The sequence below is a fragment of the Bombus huntii genome, chromosome 7 (genome assembly GCF_024542735.1).
Source record: "Bombus huntii isolate Logan2020A chromosome 7, iyBomHunt1.1, whole genome shotgun sequence".
NCBI classification, from domain to species: Eukaryota; Metazoa; Arthropoda; class Insecta; order Hymenoptera; family Apidae; genus Bombus; species Bombus huntii.
This window is the reverse complement of record NC_066244.1, coordinates 9,134,436-9,157,263: the sequence shown is the minus strand read 5'-3', so window position 1 is coordinate 9,157,263 and position 22,828 is coordinate 9,134,436. Positions and strand designations below refer to the sequence as shown.

Sequence of the window (22,828 nt, the reverse complement as noted above, 5' to 3'; positions counted from 1 at the left end):
ACGTTTGCTATGCCGTTGCCGGGCTGTGCCTTCCCCTCTTTCTTACAGTCATTCTCTTCTTTTTGAATTATCTTGCGGTTCCTCGCTCGCGGGGCCACAGATTTTCATTTCAGATCTGGCTCTGGTACAGTGCAGAGGAGAAAATAGAAGTCGCTTCCCGTTGATTTCAATCTGTTTGACGGTACTCTCCTCGCTTCTTCTCGCTTCTCGAAGGGCCGCGATGCCGGGGATGCTGGCGTACCGCGTCACTGCCCGAAGACAACGAGACAAGATCCGCGACGCGAGACATCTGTTATCATGCCACGGCATCTCCTCAGCTATTTCATGCTCTCGTTTCTTTCCTTCCGTTCCGCTCTGCTTCCTCTTCAGGACTTATTGGTCTCGAGAAGACATTTCCCTGAAGGACATTGATGCGCAATTACGTGAAAGTCCCGTCGACACGGTCGTGTAAACTCGAAAACGTCGCGTCGTCCGGCTTCTTACTCGTCCCCTGCGAATGGCTCGTTCTCTTTTATAGCTATGTAAATCGGCTAGATGGGACAATAGGGAACTTCATTGTTTGAAAAATCTTTTATTATCACGCGCAGAAGAGGCTCGTCTTAATTGGAGAGCAATGATACACAAATATATTCGTTAAATTCCCAGGTTATCCGCCATATAGAAGCGTATTCGCGTCGAGTAATTAGACGAAATAGAATCAATTCGATAATGATGTTTATCCTCGGACTGTATGCAAGATGCGCGTAAACAGAACAAGTATGGAGCATTCATTCCAATGAAGAGTATGAACGTTTGATGGCATTGTGCGAAGTTGATTTCACCAGCGAAAATCATTATGTGTGTCGTTCCTAAAACGATATCCTGGCTTAAAAGGTCTATATCCAGAGATAAGATTTAAGGATGAAATTGGAAAGAAAAGAGAGCCTAAGTGGTTTCGTCTTTTTGTCTCGAACGTTTTTTCAAATTAGGCATGATTTCTTTTTTTTTTTGGTATCATCCGCCCTAGCAATAGCAATATCAATATCACCCGGAATAGCTTCGATATTATCAGGGAACATTTTACACAAAGCAATACGTTTCTATGGATGGGGTTTAATGTAGAGGATCCACTCCCCAGAGTTTTAGTTTTCGATCGCAGCTGGACGTAGAACCGACTGCTACCTCTCTTCCTCTCTCTCTCTCTCTCTCTCCGCCCTTCATCTTCTCTCCACACCGGCAGGTAGGCGTCTCTCGAAAAGCGCTTAATCCTCCGACCAGTCGAAAGCCCCTCTGCTGGTATTACAGCAAACGCTGATTTGTGGTCGCGGCAGCGACATTATTTATAATTTGTGAGTATTAATAGCTGACTCACACGTGTATACCTACCGGGATATATATTGTACGGGAGCCTTTTCAGTCTCATCGATCTCGCCTATCGTCGATAAATTTCCTTCTCGTTCGTGGCCAGTAGTTCAAGTTTCAGTTCGGTCGCGGTTCTATTTTGCCGTACACGCGTACACATACACATTTCCATCGCGCCAAATCATTCTGCATTCTGACGTACACACTAGCTTATCTCCGTAGGATCGCGGTAGCGATTTCAATCTCCCCTTTTCTTTTTTGTGACAAACCTGTGAGTTTCTGGCGTGGCCGTGCAGGCTGCGCGTAATTATTAATTCTTTCATCGCCGTACGACTCTGCAAGTAACGGGACAATGAACGTTGCTTTAATTCTTAAGGACGCGTATACGTAGGACAATCAGGGCGGTACATATGCGAGTTGCAGTCGCGGAGTTGGTTCAGTTTTCTGGCCGCACCCAACGTCACGCGGCATTGTTCACCACGTCCGATCTTCGTCTTTCGCGGTCAGAGCAGAAAAGAAGAAAAGCTTAGTCGATGAAAGGCGAATGAAGACAGACATGTGCGAACGTACCCGAGAGGGACGCTGAAAGGGCCGACCTACGGAATACGTTATTTCTGAGGACTGTTATTTCGCCGCGGAATCCACGGACTGGGTATATGGCGCCGAGATAACGGAATCAGATAGCTACCGTGCCATCTCTTACCGCAGAATGATACCTTACGGGGATATAATTCACCGTTTCCAGACCGATACCTTTACCGGAAGGTACGCACGAAACCCGACTCTGTTCGTATTCTCTGTGTGTCTCGATGCAGGTCTCGAGACGCCCACCGTATCTACGCCACTGTCCGTGATGGCTTATTCTCGAAATTGTCGACCGGAGCGTAATAAAGCGTTCGGGGACTGCCAATCAGTCGATAGAACTTAACTTGGAACGCTAAAAGCGGCGCGGTAAGGGCGTGGACGACACGATACCGCTGCGCCACCCTGATGACCATGCTACCGCATTCATATTTTTTCCCCTTCGATGACCTGGATCGGAACATTTATCAGTTACGTAAAAAAATAGTTCATTCAATCACGCTCGTTTGATATGGCATCAAAGGCGAAGACTCGTTCTACATAAAAAGAGGGGTTCGTTCGAAGTTGTTGCTTTTTCGCGAATCCAATCTAACTTCGTGCGATAACGACTACGAAAGGTCAGTGGGAGTGGTGGGAAGAGAACGAAACCATTACTCGTTTCTACCCCTATTAGTTCATTTTCTCGTTAGGAAAACCGACGGATGTACAATTATCGACGATTGCGACGGCAATTAAGCCAGTTCTCGATACCCTTTGAAAATCTGCTTTCATTGTTTCGCTGTGGCTCTCTGGGATCTCATCCGAACGAAACAATGCTCCTCTTTTTCCTCCCTTTATAATCTGACATGATCAGTCGACGCGTTCTCGTCACGCTAATTGCTTAGCAACTAATCCGGTCAAACGTCCTTATGTATGGAATTTCCATAAGTGTTCGACAGTTCGCGGAGAGACGCGATGAAATGTTTTAAGAACAATCCATAAACCAAAGACATTTACGAGACTTGAGAATTCTGATTTTTAGAAATACTAAGATTTATGGTGGCTCCTTAGGTTTATTGAGGGTTTAAGTAAGGGAGGGTGGATATCTGACGACCAGACAACGAGGGATGGCGTTTATATTACGCGACGTGACAATAAGACTTGGAGAAACAGAAAGTAGCTAACGGCAATTCTATAACGACATACGTGAACGCAAGCAGCAAGAGGAATTATCAGGAAGAGAGGGCCGAAGATGTTTACTGGATTGATCTGCGGTCCACGATGAACCAGCCCGCGAATTGGAATTCTCCACCTAATAAATCACCGTTGTATATCTGCGTGCACTGGGACGCAGGCACCGATGTTAAACCGGCGTTCTCTCTGCGCCCGTGCAACCTATAGCGTCAGTTTCATCGTTCGCTGGCACAGTCTCTCCAGGAAAGCGAACATTGTTTCGTGTGTGACCGTAGAATCGATTACAGTGGAACGATCGTCTAGATAACGAAACATACGCGGCACGACGAAACAGCTGGGATCTAAAAGCAGGTCGGATCGATTTTGTGGATCGATAGGTTTTCGACGCTGCTAGAATCGCGAGGGTGTACGAGCGTGATGGTTATCGACGTTCCACCGTTTACTCGCGGCTTAGATTCTCATTGATAAACAAGAGTCGATCGAATGGCAGAGTCGAGCTATTATGGGAATAAGGTCAATCTGTTCTTTTTTTGTTTCGTCCACACTTTGCCCGTTTTTGTCCTTTCTCTTTCTCCTTTTTTTTCTATTGTTGTGGTACATCCAGTAAAACGTTAAGAATATCTAGCCTCGTTTATTTCGGTGAAACTACTACATGTACGGGAGCTGTGTTCGAGTTCGGGTTTTAATATCGCTGAGAGCAGCGCACGTTGACAAAAAGGGTAGGGAGTTTTTATTAAAACGCGCGTCCTCTCTCTCTCTCTCTCGTGCTCCCTGTCTTTCTCTAGCGCATTGATTTTCAATGTAATTTCACAAATTTATGGGCCATTTGCATCGGTCCGGATGGTACCGATATCATCGTGTTTAATAATTTTTTACTTCTGCATCAGTTCTTCCACTCCTGTCTCATTTTTTCTTTTTCTTTCTCTCTCACTCTCTCTTTTTTTTTATCTAACGGAATGGATTTCGTTCTATCGGATGTTGTTCCTGCAAAACAGCTAACCGGTTATCTTCTTCCTGTTACAGAACATTTTTCAAGGCCTATCCAGCCACAGTATCGCATTTCGGATACGTCGCGAAAACGCTATAAACTACGGAACGAAACGATCGCCCTTGTTTCTCGCTTCTTTGTCACCGCCAACCCCAGCTGCTCTACCGTCGCCACCACCGACCAACCTTCTTGCCGACATTTGGATTCACCATTAAACATGGTCTCGGCTTATCTTAATGGATATCTAGTTGGTTTCTTGGATCTTGGGATGTGAGTCGACGAGGAACCTTGCTTCGATTTTTTTGTTTTGGATACTCAACGACCGACGACGGATATTTGGATGGGACCATCGAATGGTGAGTTCTCGGTAGCAAATATTTTTCAAATTATTTTGAGCTGAATTAAACGTGTAGGTTTGTTTGATAAAAGAACGAGTGGATGAATTCGTAATAGTCAATTGTATTAAGATCAGCATAAGTACAAGTACAGATACAGAGATAGTGTATGCCAGTCGTAATCGTCTTGCTCAATGCTATTATGTCGATCGAAGAAAGGACAATATACCCTGTCCTAGGAAGCACGTTCATATGTTTATACCGACGAATGCCACCACAAAAAGTTAATCTTCTTACATTACAAGAAACGGCAATAACAATCTGTCCAGAGTTCATTTGCCTCTAGACCTTGTTAACCAAAACAATCGTTAGTATTCAGAGGCAGAATAATATGGGTCTCTCCCAGATTCGAATTTTTCCACTTGAACTTTTTTACGCACCTGTGCCGCTACAATTTATTTGCGCGACAAGTAGATAGGTCAATACACCATCCAAATCATCTAATGTCATCTAATGGAGCGGTTAATGAAGAGATTTGTTTATAACATATTAATTAAAACCCAGACGATTGTATATATCTTTTAAGAAATTTCACCGTACGATTTACTGCTTAATTATATCGTGGGTTTACGCTCTGACGTGGATTAAATGTCGTACAGGCAGATGTAAAACAACAATCAGCCATTTCGTGGTAGACAACCGTACATTTTTCATCGAGTAAAGATGTGCCCGTACTGGTGGTCGTTTCTTGGAAGTAGCGCAATAGGTTCCTCTTTCAGCGTGTGCTGTTTAATTTACTGCAGCCCTCGACGAGTCGCGCAAACTGCATTAATAACAAGTCTGCTTGCTCCTTTGACATTCTGCAAGAGCATCCGCTGTAAAAACTCGCGCCCCATCGACTCTGACGCGAGATCGTTTCGGTTATTTTTCACCGCGGCTACGAAAACAAGAATCCGCGGCCGGGAAAAACGAGGCGCAAGGCGAAAGTAGGAGTTCCAAGAAGCTTGAATTGTAGGTTCGGTTCTGGCTAATTTACCGGTTATTTCCGCGAGCAACGAGCGACGCGGAGGGTGTCGATGACGACACACAGAGGTCGATGATTTCAACCTCGTCGGCTATATACCTTTTATCCGCTATGCAGAGTGGCCGTATTAAAATGTAAATGCATGGTAGCTAGTTATTATGCGGAGCGGCCGATGCGATCTCCACCGACGGCGATGCCACCCTCGTCCTCGTGTGTGCGTCCTCCTATGCCCCTCGTCGTCGTCGTAAACACCCGATAATGGGGAAACCGTGTACCTTGCTATCCGTTCCTGTACTCTCACGCAAGTGTGAGAAAGAGGGAAAGAGAGGACGCGATGGCCAACGAGAGACGTCGATTACTGTTCCTCCGACCTCTCGCGATCAAAAATTGCTCGGACATCTGAAACCTTCCGATACCACATTTTTCCTCTGTGTATTCCTCGGATCAGGTAATCTCTATAAGAAGAAGAACACTTGGTCCATAACGTCCACGAACCGCGAGTTGATCAAAGCGCACGATCGATCAATTCCCTTCCCATGTTCGGATTATCTTCCGTAAAGTACTCGTGAAACTTTTAGATTCCGCGTAAAACCGCTGACCTTTTTTCCCCGGTAGTATTACCGTATGATTTCGATTAAGATACCTCGTTACAGCGCCGTAAAAGCGGCTTCTCGTTTACCTCTAAATCGGTCATCCTCAGAAATCTTCGAAATTCGAGGATAGCTCGTCGCACGTGTCTCTTTCGACGAGCGTCACCGCGTAACCGTTGCAAATTGCTGGAAGAACCGACATGACGTAAGCGAGATTCGACAAAAGGAATCTTCCGGGCAACGTGTTTTTCTCGAGATACGTGCTCGGCCAATGAAAAATATTTGTTGGTTTTGTTAGCCGGTTGGTTAGTGTAGGAGTCGCGGATCCTTCAACGGAGGGCACGTTTTCCTCTCGTCCCTCTCTCTTGTCACCGTGTTCGCGATGTTATCACTGCCGCCTGTTTTGCGGCTTTCGTATTATTTGTGCATTTCCACGGTTATATTCCTGCGGGTCTCCGTTCTACCGTATAATAAAATCCCTCTCAGCAGACTGTCTTCTCCTTTCCTGTACTCGGAGCATCCCTCGGTACACAGTATGTTGCTGCATCGTGCTTGCACGGGGCAACGCGTGGTGCATTCTTGGTGTGCTAAGAGTACGAGAGAGGGAGAAGGGGTTGACTAGATAGAGGGAGCGAGGCGGGATCGAGATGGTTTGGGAGGATGGGTAGGAGGAAAACATAGAGGGCTGAGTAACTGCAAACAACAAATACCACCAGGTACCGGCGCGCATTCCACGAACGGTGTGTATAAACACGAAGCCGACGGCCGTGAAATCCGTGTAGAGAAACCCGGTTAATGCTGTCGAAGTACACGATACTCTGGCTATATTTGTCGATCGTTCCGGGAGACGATGTATAGATATCTTGCGAGTGTAAGCTAATCGGGGTTGCAGCCTTGTCGAGCTCGCCCTTTACTTTAAGGTTCCGAGAAACTTTGTACATCGTCGGTCATGAGCTAATGAACCTAGGTCACCTTGATCTACCGAAAAGCACGAGCACAGCGGCAGGAGAGAACGGAAGGACGCGCATAGCGTTCGCTGAAAGATAGGGATACGGAGGTTGAGCAGTGGGTTCAGGATTGTAGGGTCATGCGATCGACCGCGGCCAGAGAGCCAGGGAGAGAAAGAGAGGAAGGGCGGAAATGAGAGAGAGAAAGAAAGAGAGAGAAAGAGGGACGACTTACTTATGGCGACAACAGGTTACAAAGTCGGCTGGTTAACGCTGGCCGCAGGTCAAGTTTCCTCTCATCGTGCAAAGGTCAAAGGGCATTCCCCTAGCGGAAGCTAATGACATTTTTGCGGGACGTTAGAAAGGTTCGTGTACGGGATACCTTTTGAATCCTCTTAGGGTGTCTAGAGAAAGGGGAATAAATCAGAAGGCAAGATCCGTGACGATTATCCACGGCATGAAATGCATTATCGAACGTTTAATAAAGAGGCGGTGGATAGAATCGTCGCCTATTATACGACTAAACGGCGCGGCGCGATGTCGTAAAGGATCGCGTCGTAGAGGAGCAAGATCGACGATACGCTGCCGGGTATCCGTGAACGAGCTGGGAGGGGTTGCATAAATATTTCTGAAAAATTAACGAACCAGCAGTAATACATTTTACAACGCTTGATAAGTTCCGTAGTAACGCGAGCATCGGAGAAAAGTGGCGAAAGGCTGTGCTGATAAATAGGTCGATCATAGAAGCCCTGTCGGAGCGTGAAGAATTAATCTCCCGCGCAAGAAGTTTAAATATTAAATACGAGTCTTCGCTGCGACCGTATTCACGCGATTAATTGATTATCCCTCTATGGATGATAAATGAGCCTTCGGCTGGCGCACAATATGAAAGCTTGTATGTGCAACGATACGTGGCGCCTATTGTACGCCGCTTACCTGTAGGGTAAGGTGTTGCCAGGTGTGTCGATGTAACGATGCGAAGAAAATAGAAAAAAAATATAGAGAAAATCGAGTCGCCTCAAAGTGGTCGCCTAAATGGCACGTTCCATTAGACCGGAAAATTCGAAGGCCGTGCGCGAGGGTCGATATAAGCCACTCGTTACAACGGTTCACTTCGTGACTGAATAGAGGTCAGGTCGATCGAATCGACGATGCGATTAATCGTGTTTCCTTATTTTCTCCTTTTCGTTTGGTTTGGCAAAACTGGAGTTAACGATGGCAAAGGTTGACCAAATCGATCGCGATTTATAAAGAATGGAAAGGCTCATTGTCAACGGGAAACCATCGTGTTTGCGAAATCGCGGATTCGCCAACGAGCTATGTAAATCCGAATGACGTTTCAAATTATAATGTCTCGTCGTTCGACGTTGAAAGATAATCACTATCGTTTGGTCGCACGCTGCATCGACTGTTTTCCATTGTGAACAGTTATATTCAGTGGTCGGATGATCGATAAATTTCGCTCTAATTGCTTCCACAAAGCGTACAATCCATATTCGATCGTGAAAGAAAGCGAGAGCGTTCTTGCAAAGGGTTGGTAGGTGGGTAGGTTGGTAGGTTGGTAGGTTGGTAGGTAGGTAAGTGGGTAGGTAGGTAGGTAGGATTCGATCGGTGGGAAATTCCTACCGCGGATCCTTTTGCCATGTATTTCCAATGAGCGCGGTAAAGGAAGAGGCCGAGTCCTGGATATCGCGGTACCGCTAAATATTCGAATCGCCGTTCGCGATACAAGAGATTATTAAAATATTTAAACGAGCCCGTCGACCGTCGTTACCGGGGACTGAAGTCCTCTCTTCGCGAGGTTCTCAATTAAATGCTAACGAGCGAAGAGCTCTTTCCACCTGAATACTCCTTCGTTGGAAGCTGCAGCAGCCACCTAGCTTTCCTCTGCCCCTCACCTCCTACCTCTCATTCCCTTCGGCCCGCCCCTCACTGCCACGGTTTGCCCTTCTTCTCTGTTCCCCCGACGACATTGTTTTAACGAGACTGGGAAGTGCAATTTGTTCTTCCTGCCCTCGGCCCGTCGCAAAAGGGGTTACCTGCTCTTTCTTCTCTCTTTGCAATACTCTTTTCCGCGCTTTTCTCGCGGAACCCGTCGCGTCGTCTTGCTTGTGTGCGACGCTCTCTGTTCGCACGTATCCGCGTGCCGGCGACCGCGTTTCAATCACAGTCGTTTCGTGAAAAATCGCTGGCGGCAATTTCGAAATTATTTCTTCGTGGCTTCGCGAGCCGGCTCACGGAGATCCCAAGTTGTCGACTGCTGCGTCTGCAAACAATAGGATACGTTGAGCGGTAATTGAAATATTGCGCGCGCGGTAACGGAGCTGCCTCGTTACCCCGTGATGCATTCAGAAAAAAAAAAAAAAAAAGAACGACGTACGCCCTAGACCTATTATGCCCGACTAACTAAATCCGCCGCGATTGTTCGTGGGAATGCCATTGTTGTTTTAACGTAACAGAAGTATTCGGGATGGAAACAACTGGTGGTTCTTGTATTTCGTACTCTCTCGTTGGTTTCGGTCGGCCAACGAATAACAGGCTAGCAAATATCCGAAGTTGAAAAATTTGTGCCGCTTCGTAGATCGCGAAAAACAGACATCGCGTCGAGTTAGGGGCCAGCTTGGAGAAAAAGCAGGATCGAGATAGCGCGCAGTATCTTCTCATCCTCGGTTGCACGATGCGCCAGTGACCAGGAGCGCTCGTAAAAATGATCGAAGTCTCTAACGTCTTCGATCCTCGGTCCCTATAACTTTCAGCAACCTCCGGTTCTTTTTTTAAATCTACTCCCGCAAACTTTCTTCGCTCTCTCTTCTTCTGCGGACGCGTCTCGTCGCACAGGCTGTCGCTCTCCAGACCCGGGGAACGAGAAAGTACCGAGAAACGCCGACAGAGGTGAAGGTGCTGGGTACCCTCGAGTTAAATTTTAATTTGCAACTAGTTAAAAAGTTAGCGGCACCCGCAAGCGCAAGAAGCGACTCGCGGCTGCCGCGACGATAATGTAAGGGGCGAACTTTCGTTGGTTAGCTGAAGGCACGGCGAAGAGCGATGGTATGCGAAGGGTACCGCGAATACCCTACCGAGAAAGGAGGCTGCTGAATCGAATACTTGGTAGGATAGGTGGGGAAGAATCATGCGAACATCCAGGAAATTCGAGAAGTGTGAACTCGTTAACCCGTAAATCGTCGTTACGGGCTGCGACTGAGACACCCGATAGGGTTACGTTAGTCGCGATTAAAGCGCGCATCCAGCTGTCGTACACTTTCCCGGCGAAGTTGGAAGGGTTCAATTACAAGACGGAGACGCGCGGACCCATTGTCTTTATCGCTACTTTCGTCGGTAGGCAATTACGCGGCAATGTTGCTCCTCATCGTTGTCGTTTCGACGGAAAACGCAAATAATTAATTAGACGCTTTTTGCAGCGTCCAGGCTTGCTACCTTCGTTGCAGAAGCTTCTCTAATGAGGATTTTCTTTAAAGGTCGCTCTTACCGACGTTGGTCTTTAGGTGAGCTGACTTGGCACCACCAGATATACGTACATACCTTTCTTCCTTTTTTTTTCTTCCAGTTCTTCGAGTTAAATCCGCATCGGGTACAGTACATATACTATCATATAGTCTAGGATATGTGGAGGTTTAGGTAGACTCTGAAAGTACCGATGGTCTTTCACGTGCATGTAGTTGGTAGATAGGAGCGAGAATCGCGGCCAACGCAGCTTAACTACGATGATCAGACCGAGGGGAAGAACGGGGAAAGTTTCTCCGTGTGATGGGATCGTGTTGGCTGGGCGCGAGAGATTTTCGAGTTGGTAGGTTTTTCCAGGATGTTTCGAGCTTTCCGCGGCTTTCTTTCCTATTCCCGCAGACTCTTTGGAAGATTAACTCCGCACGAGCGCGTCCGGTGACGGCGCGGCGATTCCGCGGATAGACGTCCGGATTTATCAATGGCGTTGCGCGCTGTGAATCGGCTCAAAGACGTTTATACGACAAATCGTTCAATTTCGGCCGGTACAGCTGAATATCGGTTGAATCTCGCGACGGAGACTGTTTTCTGTCTTCGTGCCAAGGAAAGGAATAGGCTGTCTCGGATGATAGCTGAAAATATAGGCAGACGAAGAGAGGCAGAGAGACAGCCAGACGCGGCAGAGGAAAAGATTGCGAGGAGAAGGGAAACGTGGCGAGCATACAACGAAGGGAGGGAATCCCCTGGAATAGAATAAAGAACCGGCGTATCGGCGAAACTACATAACCGTAACGATATTACGTCGCAAAAGGAGTTATTTGCCGCTGTAAATAAGAAGGCGAGGAATAAAAGAGCTAGGGGAAGGGACGAAGCCACGGAAAAGAGTGGCTGGGTAACGAAAAACGAAGGAGAAGAGAAATAAAAAGGGTGCACTTCGTGAGAAGATGAAATTTCCTTTTCCGGGTCGATCGTTAAGCCGCGTACAATCGTTCCGACGACGGAAATATCGGTTTTTGTGGACCAGAGATCCCATTGTCTTTGCGGATTTCTCGTGGACGATGAGAAAAAAAAAGAAGAGGAGAGAATAGGGTCGAAGGGAATAGGAGGAAGGAGAAGCAGAACAAAAACGATAATAGTTGGTTCGGCTTCGTTATCGAATGGTTTCTGCTTCTCGTATATTAGTGCCCAATCTGGCCGCGAGATCGACGCGACCTTATAAATCAGCGACACGGTTCGGGATTCGAATTAAATACAGACTTGTTCCTCTCTTGCGGTATCGATGCGACGGTTAAAAACCGAGGGAAATCCGTTCGCGAATGTCTTTATCGCGCTGATACACGATTGCAATTTAAACACGGCGCTGCAGTTACCGTGCCAAACGAGTTTGTTACTGGCACGGTAATTGCATCTTCCGCGTTTGACTGTTTCCGCACGAATGTAAGTCGCGGGGATAAGCCGCGTACAAAGAGAGAGCGGAAGAGCGACGGAGAGGCAACTAGCGAAGTCTGGCTTCTCAGAAACGATCGGGAATCTTGTGATTCCAATTAACCGATAACGAGCAAAAGTAATATCTCTCGTTCTTCTCTATCGCTCTTCTAGCCGAGTTCGTCTTGTTCTTCCTCTTCTTTCATCATTCCTCGTTCATTCTCCGTTTCTCGGAGTAGATCGATCGAAAGCGCGCGCCACAGTCTACGCCACTTTATCACGGGATAAAAGTGCAAAAAGGGAAAGTCGTGTTTAGCATAGTCATACATACGTATTATCGCGTGCATGTAGATACATAGAGAGGAAAAACAGGAACAGGGCCATAGGGGCTGATCCTATAAAACAGAAAATCGAAGCGTGCCATGATCGTTCCGTTTTACAGCAGGTCGCGCGATAACGAATCTTTCCCCGTAATCGAGTTACGACCTGATTTCGATACCGTCGATATTTTCGAAAGCCACGTCACACAGCCGGACCATTGCACGATTAATTAGCGTCGGCGTTAATTGCTTCGCCGTTGAAAAGAGAGTCGGCTGAAATTAATCATCCGCCTGTTCCATTTTGATCCAATCAGCCGTTCTCTTCGAAGATATTAAACAGAGTAAACAGCAGTAGCTAAGGCCGCGTCTTAGCCAGCCAAGCGTACGATACCGAGTCCAGCGTTAATTAATGAAACTCGACGAGCCGAGAAGAATAGAAAATCTTACGTGAATAATAGTTTGTTCATGTTGGTCAACACGAAGAATATCATTTACGGAACGCGATGCTACCGCGAATACGTATTCTTCCATGTACAATTTTCGTGCGTTCGAAACGTCTTCTCCCGCAGATGTACGGCTCGGTACGTGCATGTGCAGCAAATATACATAGAAATGGAATACGCGGATAATAATATACGATACGCGGTGTTCGCGTATCACATCGTATCGCGATACGCCAATAAGAAGCGTATCTACACGGAGAAAGGGGATCATCCGGAGTATTTCGATCGCGTCTGAACCAGCTCGGGGTAATACTACTTCCAACGTTCCCCTCCGCTTCGATTCCGCGCCGATCCTATCATCACCGTTCGCAAATCACCGCGTGACGTAACCGGCTGCAGTTACATAAATTACAGTGCTGGACGGACGGTCATTAGCGTAGCGTAATTTAATGACAAAGACAATGCACTTTTCTGGAGTGGAACGAAGAGAAAGAGCAAGCGAGAGAGAGAGAGAGAGAGAGAGAAAGAGAGAGAAAGTCGGGAAGCCTACGATCCGACTGGAGATGATTCCGTAATGGTGCTCGTTATACGACAGCACACGATATAAAGTGGTCTTTTATCCGAGCTCAATTGCTAAAACGATGCGACGGTAATAACAAGAACTGTATAATAAGGGACAATTCCTAGGCTCCTTAAGAGCGTAGAATTTTAAGTTTTTTCAATCGGCCAACTGCCGATTATCCGCCCGATAATTGTATACTCGATCAGGCAATAACGTCGAACTGTAATTATCGTTCGTCAGCTTTTTCCCCCCTTGTTGTTTTCGCGACTGATCCTATTACGAGAGCCTGGAAACGTATGCATAAAGAAGTAGCCTGGGAGAGAACGTGCACGTTTCGGGTTTATTTTGAGATGAGAAGAGGAAAAAGTGGCGCGACTTGCAGGCTCGGTTTCATCGTGAGAGACAAATCTTCGCGTTAAATGGACGTGTAACGAAACGCGCAACGACCCGACTGAAATCACGTCAGACCAGATAATTTATATGAATCGCACCGCGTGCCCGTAGATATTGCGGCATCCGTTATTCGCCTCCAGGTAAGTCGTACCGCACGGACTCGCGTCTGATTTCGTTCTACCGTGGTCCATAAGGAACGATGACTCGTGGAGCTCACCGGAGAAAAGCAGTATTGTTTTACAGGTCCCGTAGGAGTAGTTACCTACGATACGTAGTCCCTGGATCGCGGTTGGCCAATGATGAAACCGAAAATCCGACTTTCTCCCGATCATGAGGTTGGAAGGAACGAAGTGGAGCGTCGTATCGCGATAGAAGCGTTAACTCGCGGATATCGCTATTACGATTCACGGTATTGCTACGTGTTTGATCGTTGGCATTATAAATTCAAGCGGGTTACGCTGTGCACGCCTTGGCAGGCTCGGCGAAACGACGAAAGTCACGATTTATGGGAGTTTGTTTACGAGCCATTAAAGAAGAATTATATCGGAGGAAAATGGCGCGAATTGTCTTGTCGTCCGAAATAGCGCGAACTTACGATGATTTAGTCGTAGGATAGTGGCTCTTATAAAGACGCCATAACTCGAAGGCCAAGAAACGATTTGAATCTTCTTTGTTTCTATCCGAAGGTTGATCGATTCCCCATGGAAGATTCGCTCGTTTTCTCCCTCTCTTTCTTTTTTCCTCTCGTTAGACGATTAATTAAGAAGAAAGGGAGGATCTTCAATCCCGGTATGCGGGCGTTCGCGAATCGGCAATATCGAATCGGCGATCGAGCGCACAAAGGCGGTCAATTCGTGGAAAGCACGAGCGAAAGACGTGGAGGAGGCTTGTCAGCCACTTCCTGACTAATTGCCGGCGGGTTCGCCGTTTCTCGGAAGTCCCGTGGAAATATTGCTTCCGCAGGTCGAAGTACCGAAGACCGACCTCAGGAACACTCGGGCCTATTTCAGGGCAGAGAATTGAGGTCGTAGATCCTCCTCGAGTTTCCACCATTCTCTCCCTTTTCCACTCGACGCTACGCTGTTTCTCTTCGTTCTACCGGTTTCGTCTTCCATGCTGCCGCAGGACTTCTAGTCTGTGCTCTAGTTCCAGTGGCCTGGAACCATCATGCTGATGTATTGAATTCCGTTGTTTAATTAGATATTAACAGACCCCGTAGGCGAGATCGACGAAACGTTATACCGATGCGAAAAAGGAAGCCATTTTCTTTGCCCGTTCGCATCGATAGAATATTAGCACTTCGATAACGAGCATACAAAGCTGGAATATATGTATTCCTGTTTAGTCACGACTCTCCGATATATTCTCCGGCTCGCGGGTATCTTTCCTGTATATCGGACTTGGGTGTGTAGTCGTGGCCACCTGGCAGAGTTTCGTCGGTGCACGTTAGAGAAAGAAACTCGTCGGAAGTCCGAGCGTGTTACCTGGCGTGCCTTGGGACGCCGGGTAATCGTAATTAACGAGGTAAAAATAGAGGCCGAGAGTAGAAATGGGTTTGTAGCCAGGGCGGCAAGTGAAAACTCATATTTACCGGTTAGCGAGCTTAGACATTCGCAGTAATGCTACGGCATTACGCGATACGCCGTGAATACAGAGTTTAGCACAGGCGAACGGCGAAATAAGCCGGACCAGGTTCGCACGTCGTGAAAACAAACGAGAGGGGAATCCTGATAAAAGGAGGAACGGTGGTGGTGTACAGGTCGCGGCCCTGCCGGTATCGCGCACGGGGAGGCTTTTCTCGCTAACGAACCACGTGGATGTGAGCCGTGGAAAATGACGCGTCGACTTTAATGCCGAAAGTATTGCTGCCGAGACTTCGATACCAGCGGAATACAGCCACGACCTGTTAGATTGTAAGTTCACCGCGAAGTTTTGTCGCGTTTCTTGTTCGTCGACGTAGATCGTGATCGAGAGGCGATAGGCATTTTCCAGGGTACTTTGTTATATTTTTTTGCTGTCTGTTTGTCAGTTTGTTTGTTCCGTCTGCATGAATCACTATTAACTGATGATGTTTTTTTTTTTACGGAGAAAATACTGCGATGATTAGCAACGATGATAACCCAATGGTGTCAAGCGAAGAGGATACGAGGAATGATTAATTACACCCGTTTTGTCATGTAATTTTTACCACCCATTATTGCCGCGTGTGGACTAGCGTTATCGCGATGCACACTGTTCTTCCTTAATGGCAATACTTAATTTTATCCTTAATTGGCTTTCTCTTTTAGCTTAAAGGGTCCGTAATACGCCAACCTTTTTTTTATATTTCATCACCTGCACGATAGAATTTTTCTTTGAATCTTTCGCCAACCTTGTTGATAATTGATTTAGAACACGTGCATTTTCTCGATTTATCTTTGCGCATCGTTCGTGTTTCATCCGTTTCTATCAATCTATAGCGAAATAGGATAACACGTTTCATTCACCGAGCTCCTTTTTAGTGATTTCAATCAAGTAATGTACTTGCATATTTTAAAACGCGATTCTTTAACCTACCCGTAAATTATTAACTTACTCTCGTATTCAACGCTTTTACCATCGATTCGTTTTATTTTCTGAATGTGTGAACAGTGTTTTCGGGGCAGCATTTAACATGTATCTTCTCAGCGTAAACGCGGTGTGTAGTGTGTAGGGTTAACGGTGTTGGATAAAGTTTTCGGCAGCACCGAGTACCGATAGAAGGCGGGAGAAACAGAGAGAAGACGTGTGTGCTACGTAGGAAGAATGGAACAGAAGGACGACACGTAGGGCAACAAGGATGACGCAAGTTTGAGTGTGCCTCGATAGATGTCGGTTAATGGAAAAATTTAAAAGGTCAGAATGCGCTTTTAACGGTGGCCGCGCCAGTTGCTTCGTAATAGAAAAGTAATACAATATTTTGAACACGACGGAAGGGCGGTGCACGCGAACAATTAAAAGCTCGCAGCGGTGGGTGAGAATAATTGCTCTTCGTTTCGATGCGAAAGCCGGAATTCTGGCGGCGCTGACAATAAAGCTGACCCGTAGTCGCGCGCGCGACAAGAGGAGGATGCGATTGTACCGAGTGACAACCCAGTATGTCGAACGACCAAATGGATTTTACGTGTACACGAAAAATACAGCCTCGACAGTGCTATTGTGTTCGATACGAACCGGAGTCACGCATCCACGGGTTTTACATGCACGCATTACACCTACATTTACCATGCCATAATCCGTGGCACGCAGCTCCGCTTTACGCGACGAGAGACACGCTGTTCGTTCGCTACGGAAATCTACGAAAACCAAAGGGACCAAATTAATTTACTTTCCGCTGGCATATAGCTTCTATGATTCTGTTTCTTCTTTCCGGCCTGTTCTTCCCTAAAATTGCGCGTAACTCGATTTCCCGTGCATTTTTCGCTTGAAACGTTTCCAAAGCTTCTTCATAATGTCGCGACAAAGCTCTTTTATAGATATTTCCGGCCCTACTGGCGCGCGATCCTCCTTCCCTTTTAGTCGGTTTTAGCTCTCCGGGAATAAAGCATTTTAATCGCCAGATTATAATTAGTACGGCTATGAAACGACGTTACAGATAGTCTCGTAAAATTCAAGATTACGAAAGAAATCGCGTGCTGCTTTCGGTGGAAAGGATTTTTCAACTTGTCACTAGAATCGTTGCGCATCGCGATGATTTAATCGGGCTGGTGGAGTTAAAACGGGGGGGGAAAAAATGGGAAACACGCACACCCTATATCGAACCGCACCACCATCGGGCAACGGCAATGTTTATCGCTTTCTGACGAGAGGTAACTCGATTTATCGTCGATTCGACACGGTACACGGGCCCAGTTGAAAATCGTTATCGCTTCGCGGTTATCATACCGACTCTCGCCTATGTGCCGCCATTACCTACATATTGCGTTAACAGCCACTGTTTTCGACCCCTTCACGCAACCCCTTTCTACCACAGGTAACGAGTGATTTCGTGCAACGTCTCGGTTCGACTGGATTATCGAACTTGCGTACACATTAATTACAATTACCGAACGCATCGAGAATTTCGGCGAGGACGATCGACGAGAAGGGGTTTCATATAGATGCTTTTGTCGTTCCGATCCATTCATCGTTCAAACGAGACAGTTATGTTATTTCGTACTGGTGAAAGGGGAGGAGTAACAGTGGAAAGCATTAAATAAATCGACGTTACATCATAATGGTATCGGTCGGAATCAAATAAATATTTGCCGCGACACGGCTCCAACCCGATAGCCGTGAAATTTAATTCGCGTCACCGCGCGTGGAGAGCAGGCGCGCGTCGAATGTAAATTCAGGGTACACGATAGTGCGACGGGCTCGCGCGCGCGGAAATGCTGCCAAATAATTTCCCGTTTTTCATGCAACCCATATTTGACGGACAACCGGTGATTTTGAAAACTTTTTTTTTTCCCTCTCCCGTTCGATGGCAATCGCGGCGGAAGTGAAGGCCGAGATAGCCGCATAACGGAACGCGCGAGCTACAACGGTTCTGTACAGGGCGCACATCCAAACGAAAGCGTCAGTTTTAATTACGCGTTTGCCCGGTGTATCGCGCCATCGGGAATATCAGTGATATTGACTACATATATCCTATGTATCCGCCAGTAGACACGTTGCACTGTACGATATTGGCCATTGCCTCTGTTAGGCTTTTACTGCGTCATCCTGTCCACGTAATCTGGAAATACTAGCTCGCATTATCAAACATGCCAACCGTTCACACCGCCTCTGGTTTTGTCTTTCCTTCCTCCTCGTCTGCCGCGACGCATCCCGAGCATGTTTCTATCATAATCGCTTCTTAATATTCTGACGACATCGATCCCTTTGAATTCCTAATACATCTGACATTCATTTGAACGTAATTAAAGTTAGTTTGAAGAGCGTGAAAGATTCGAGCTGCCACGGAGGAAAAGCTAAAGCTCGCTACCGAGGAACGGTTGAATTTTTCTGACGTAGTAATTTAGCAGTAATAGCGCAACGTTTATGGAAAAGTACGTTCGCACGTACATTTTACTTGGTTTTCGCGCAGGCATCCTTGCTTGTCTGCTTTTCAATTACCGGCCATGCAATTCCTTGCGTTATCGGTGGCTGATCTAGACATACTTGGCCTCCGGCAACTTCGCAGTATTTCTGTTTCGCCCGGTTCTCCGTTTTCCAACTGTACGGAAACTGACGTGCCTGCGAGGAATTTTACGGCGATCGAACACGGAGGTATGCCCGCCCGCCGCGACTTTTTATGCACGGTCAATGCGTATCGCAAAAATGTGTAAAGGCGAACTCGATTCATAAAGTTTGCCTGTATCTCTAGTCAAATGAAAATTTCTATCGTATATGCCCTTCGGCGATCTTCCGTTCGAACGAGCCATGTTTTTCGTACACGAAGACGTCTACATCGATACAGTAGTTTTCATGATTTAGCGGGATCTTAAATTAAAGGTGCACTCGGACCATGAGGTTTTGTTATCATACAAATGTTACCTTTTGCGATAGGAACTAACACCAATCTTGTACGATTATAACTGAAGTTTCGAACCTTCGTAGATGCTTTCAGTTTCTTTTAGCGAGACGTTCGAACAAACAAATATCGTACTTTTGATCGATTTATATATTGTTACGTGTTACTCGTTAACTAGTTAATTACTTCCTACGGTGAAATTGCGTTTAGGACTATCGAATGCGAAAGTATCGCGAATGTATACTTGTCACGTTTTTCGCCAGTTGTCCTGATCCATTTTCCGTGCCTTCGATTTCTACGAATGTCAAAGTATTCTATGCTAACAACTACATCTTGGCTGACTAGTCCATGAACAATATCAAGTCGTTGGCTATTTGGCGTTCATCCAGTGGCCAACCACTGTGGCGACTATGGTCATTTTCTCCAAAATCTGTCTTGATGACTGCCGAGACTGTTGTGAACATTTCTAGGGAATTCCTTCTTGTTTCAACTACTTCCTTGGGCAATGACCCATCCGGTTCAGGGGTGGGAAATAATCCATCAGCATGTTGCCGGAGATACCTACATTCTCTAACGTGACGAAATAGAGATTTTGTAAAATTTTCACCCTGCGCAAACCTTCCCCCGAGAATTACAGAATTTCGGCGATAAAAACCAGCGCAATATTCATAAAAGAAAAAAGTGTCAACAATAAAAAAGATATGTATAACGCCGCAAGAATATTACAGGGAAGAGCGAGGAATAAAGAATATCAGCTACATAGAAACCAAGCAGAGAAACACACCAGAGAAAATACGAGAAACGTTCAAGATATTCCAGAACTAAAATATACATTCCTGGATATCATACGATATCTGCGACATTTAAGATTACTCGCTGATGTAAAAATGTGTCACAATATACGTAAACTTACCTACACTGTGTAACACAGGGAATCCAACTTCGCGAGATTTAATTTCATTGTTGGAGGCTTGGTTGTTCGTCGGAAGAGCCGCTGTTGAGAATCGAGCCGGTTGGTTGCCGGTGATTCGATGGAAAGAAAAGAGGGTAGTTAATTTCGTGCAGTGTTGAATCGTAGGTTCGGGAAATGGTGCAAACGGGACGGGCCGTGGAGAGGCAATGCGTCTTTCGTCCGGTCGGGCCTCGCTGCCTCTTCTCTTCGCCCGGGATACGTCCGGTAATTGCGTTTGTGTGTAGCCAGGAAGTTTTATTCGGCTGGCATTTATTCGGCAACGAAGAGACAGCAGCCCACTTAGAAGGAGAGACAAATGTATTTACGTCGTGAATCTGCCAGGAAACCCGCATCCACCTTTCAAGCTTACCCCGTTTATCCAGGGATTCTCTCAAAATTACGGGAAGCTTTTGTGACTGGTATTTCGACCGTGAAAAAAAAAAGAAAGAAAGAAAAGACGAACAAGGGAGAAAGATAGGAATAGATTGCATCGTGTATGGCATTAGCTGTAGCTAATTTTTGGTCGTCTTCTTCGGTCTGCAACACGAACTTGGGGGATAGACGTTACTCGATTATTAAGTTGCCCGACGAAGCTTCAAAAAGATCGATCAGTTGCTTTGACAACTCGATCTCGCATTTACAACTTGTCGGGCACAAATTGACACCACGATCAAAACGTTGATCGCTACAGCTATGACAGCAGCTAGATCGGCAAGCCGCGTAAACGAACATGTACGTGTAAACGCTGCTTCGATAATAGATTCCCCATTTGGAGTTCAGAGTTCTACGGTGAATCTGTAACTCCGACGATCAAACTGCTTGCAAAGTTTGTCGCTCGAATCGAATGGGAGTTTGGGTAACTCGTACCTAGGCTGGCTCTTCCCTCTTGTACACGACTATGTACGTACATGCACGTATGTACGCGTATGCCTTTGCACTCCTCTCCTCTCACTCTCTCTCTCTCTCTCTCTCTTTCTTTCTCACGGTTCAGCGTCTCTTCGCCGTGTGTACGTACACGTACACTCGCGAACATGCGCGGTTCACGTCGAGATTCTAGTCAACTTGACTGCTTGGCGCATTGTCGATGCGATGGAAAAGTATCCGGGATTTTTTTTTCCTTCCGATTTCAGCTTCCACTCGTTTCCGGTCTTAGCCGTCAGACGATGTACCATTAAAGTGTTTTCCCGCGACAGTCCCGTATGTGTCGTGATGCGCCTGCATTCTGTATGCATACTACATAAGCAATGCGACCGTGTCGTTTGCGACCGAAAGCGTGCTTTCTCTTGCAGGAGTTTCTGCGGTACAGGGAGTTGCGACAATATTGGGGAAACGAGGCAGGGGAATCGCTGTTGTACTTTCACTACTTTGCCCTGCGACGCTTGTATATTTTTAACAGACAACGGTCTCTCGTTTGCGAAATTGTTGCCAACAAGCGCGATACGAATCTACTTTTCCAAACGAGAGATCAGAACGTCTAACCTTGGTGAGGTCGAGGCTGATCTGTGGCAGACATGCGCGTGAATTTGTTTTTCAACGTCTACGAAAGGGAGAGAAATATATTTTACCGTCAACTGCTGGAAATGTGCAAAGGGCGCGATTGGAATCTTTAGAGACGCGATCTTCGTTGAGTTAAAGAAATCTTGTTGTTGCAACAATGTTACGAGACTAAGAGAGAACACTTACGAATGTGAAAAAAGAACAGATGAGAATGAGCCGATGCTTTCAAGCGTAAATAATATCTTTCCGTTTAGCAACAACGTGAGTCTTGGAACAATGTGGAGAACTTCCTAGTATTCCTGAACCTCCCTCGGTAGCAGTAGGATTTTTTGTAACAAAGTTTTACGATGTTGCAAATCGTTTGAAAGCATTTTCGTTCGTTACCGCAATATCGTAAGCTATTCCGGAATAGCCTGGCGTATCCCAGGGCGCTTTTTCGCTTTACAACAACATCGTACGGCATAACAATTTTCCCTTTTTTAATCTTGCAAAAATGTTAAATGGATATTTCAGTTTGATCGTTGATTTTATCCAAACAGAATTTTTCCGTTTAACTTGCTAAATCATATTATAACGTCAAATTGTTTCGCTTATTGTTGTTTTCACGTAGCAGTAGTGCTTCCGCTAAATTATAATCGGATAGACCGAGAATTCGCCGGATAAAATTGTATTACTGGCAAAAAAGAGAGAATCTACGAGTTGATTTCATAAATTTGCCGGATTTATTTCGAAATATTCTTTCATCTCTTTTGATCCATGGCGCGAGCTGGTTGCCATAGTTGGTGGCGTAACCTCCATCCTGCCAGAGCGCCAGGAAAAGCGATCAAGCGTAAAAGTATTTTCGAGTGTGTTGCTCCAGCATCCAATGGCAAGCGAGACCGTGCTTCCCGGTACAACGAATATTTTAACACCTGCGAGCGGATTTCATCCCCGCATCATCCTCTGTCTCATATATAGCAGCTTTCCCCTGTGAATTTAACACTGAACAGCACTTATCATCCTCCTGCATTCTCCTCCAGTCACAACTAAATTGTCCTGTTCAAGTTCAATTTTTAGATGTGACCTCTCTCTCTTTTTAGTCTCTTTCGTCCTTCTTTGCTTTCTACCAGTGTTTCACCCTTTTCCCTCACACGACACCTGCTTTGCCGATTTTCCATTCCTCTAGCTTCGCTGCCCGAGGACCATCTAACGGACCGTGGTATCGTTAGGGAAATGAGGTGAACTCCGGCGAGAATAGACGCAGAGTCGATAATAACCGAGCAAAGTCCATTATGACGCGTTTAAG

The 22,828-nt window shown here is 46.2% G+C and overlaps 1 protein-coding gene across 2 annotated transcripts in view; it reads left to right on the top strand.

The window, feature by feature from the left end:
• LOC126867654 (protein O-mannosyl-transferase TMTC2-like) overlaps positions 1-22,828 on the top strand; it is a 215,484-nt gene that overhangs the window by 1,902 nt on the left and 190,754 nt on the right. For both annotated transcript variants that reach the window (XM_050622424.1, XM_050622423.1), the window contains exon 2: positions 4,120-4,440. The gene's annotated coding sequence lies outside the window, so the exon portion shown is untranslated. The remainder of the gene's footprint in view (positions 1-4,119; positions 4,441-22,828) is intronic.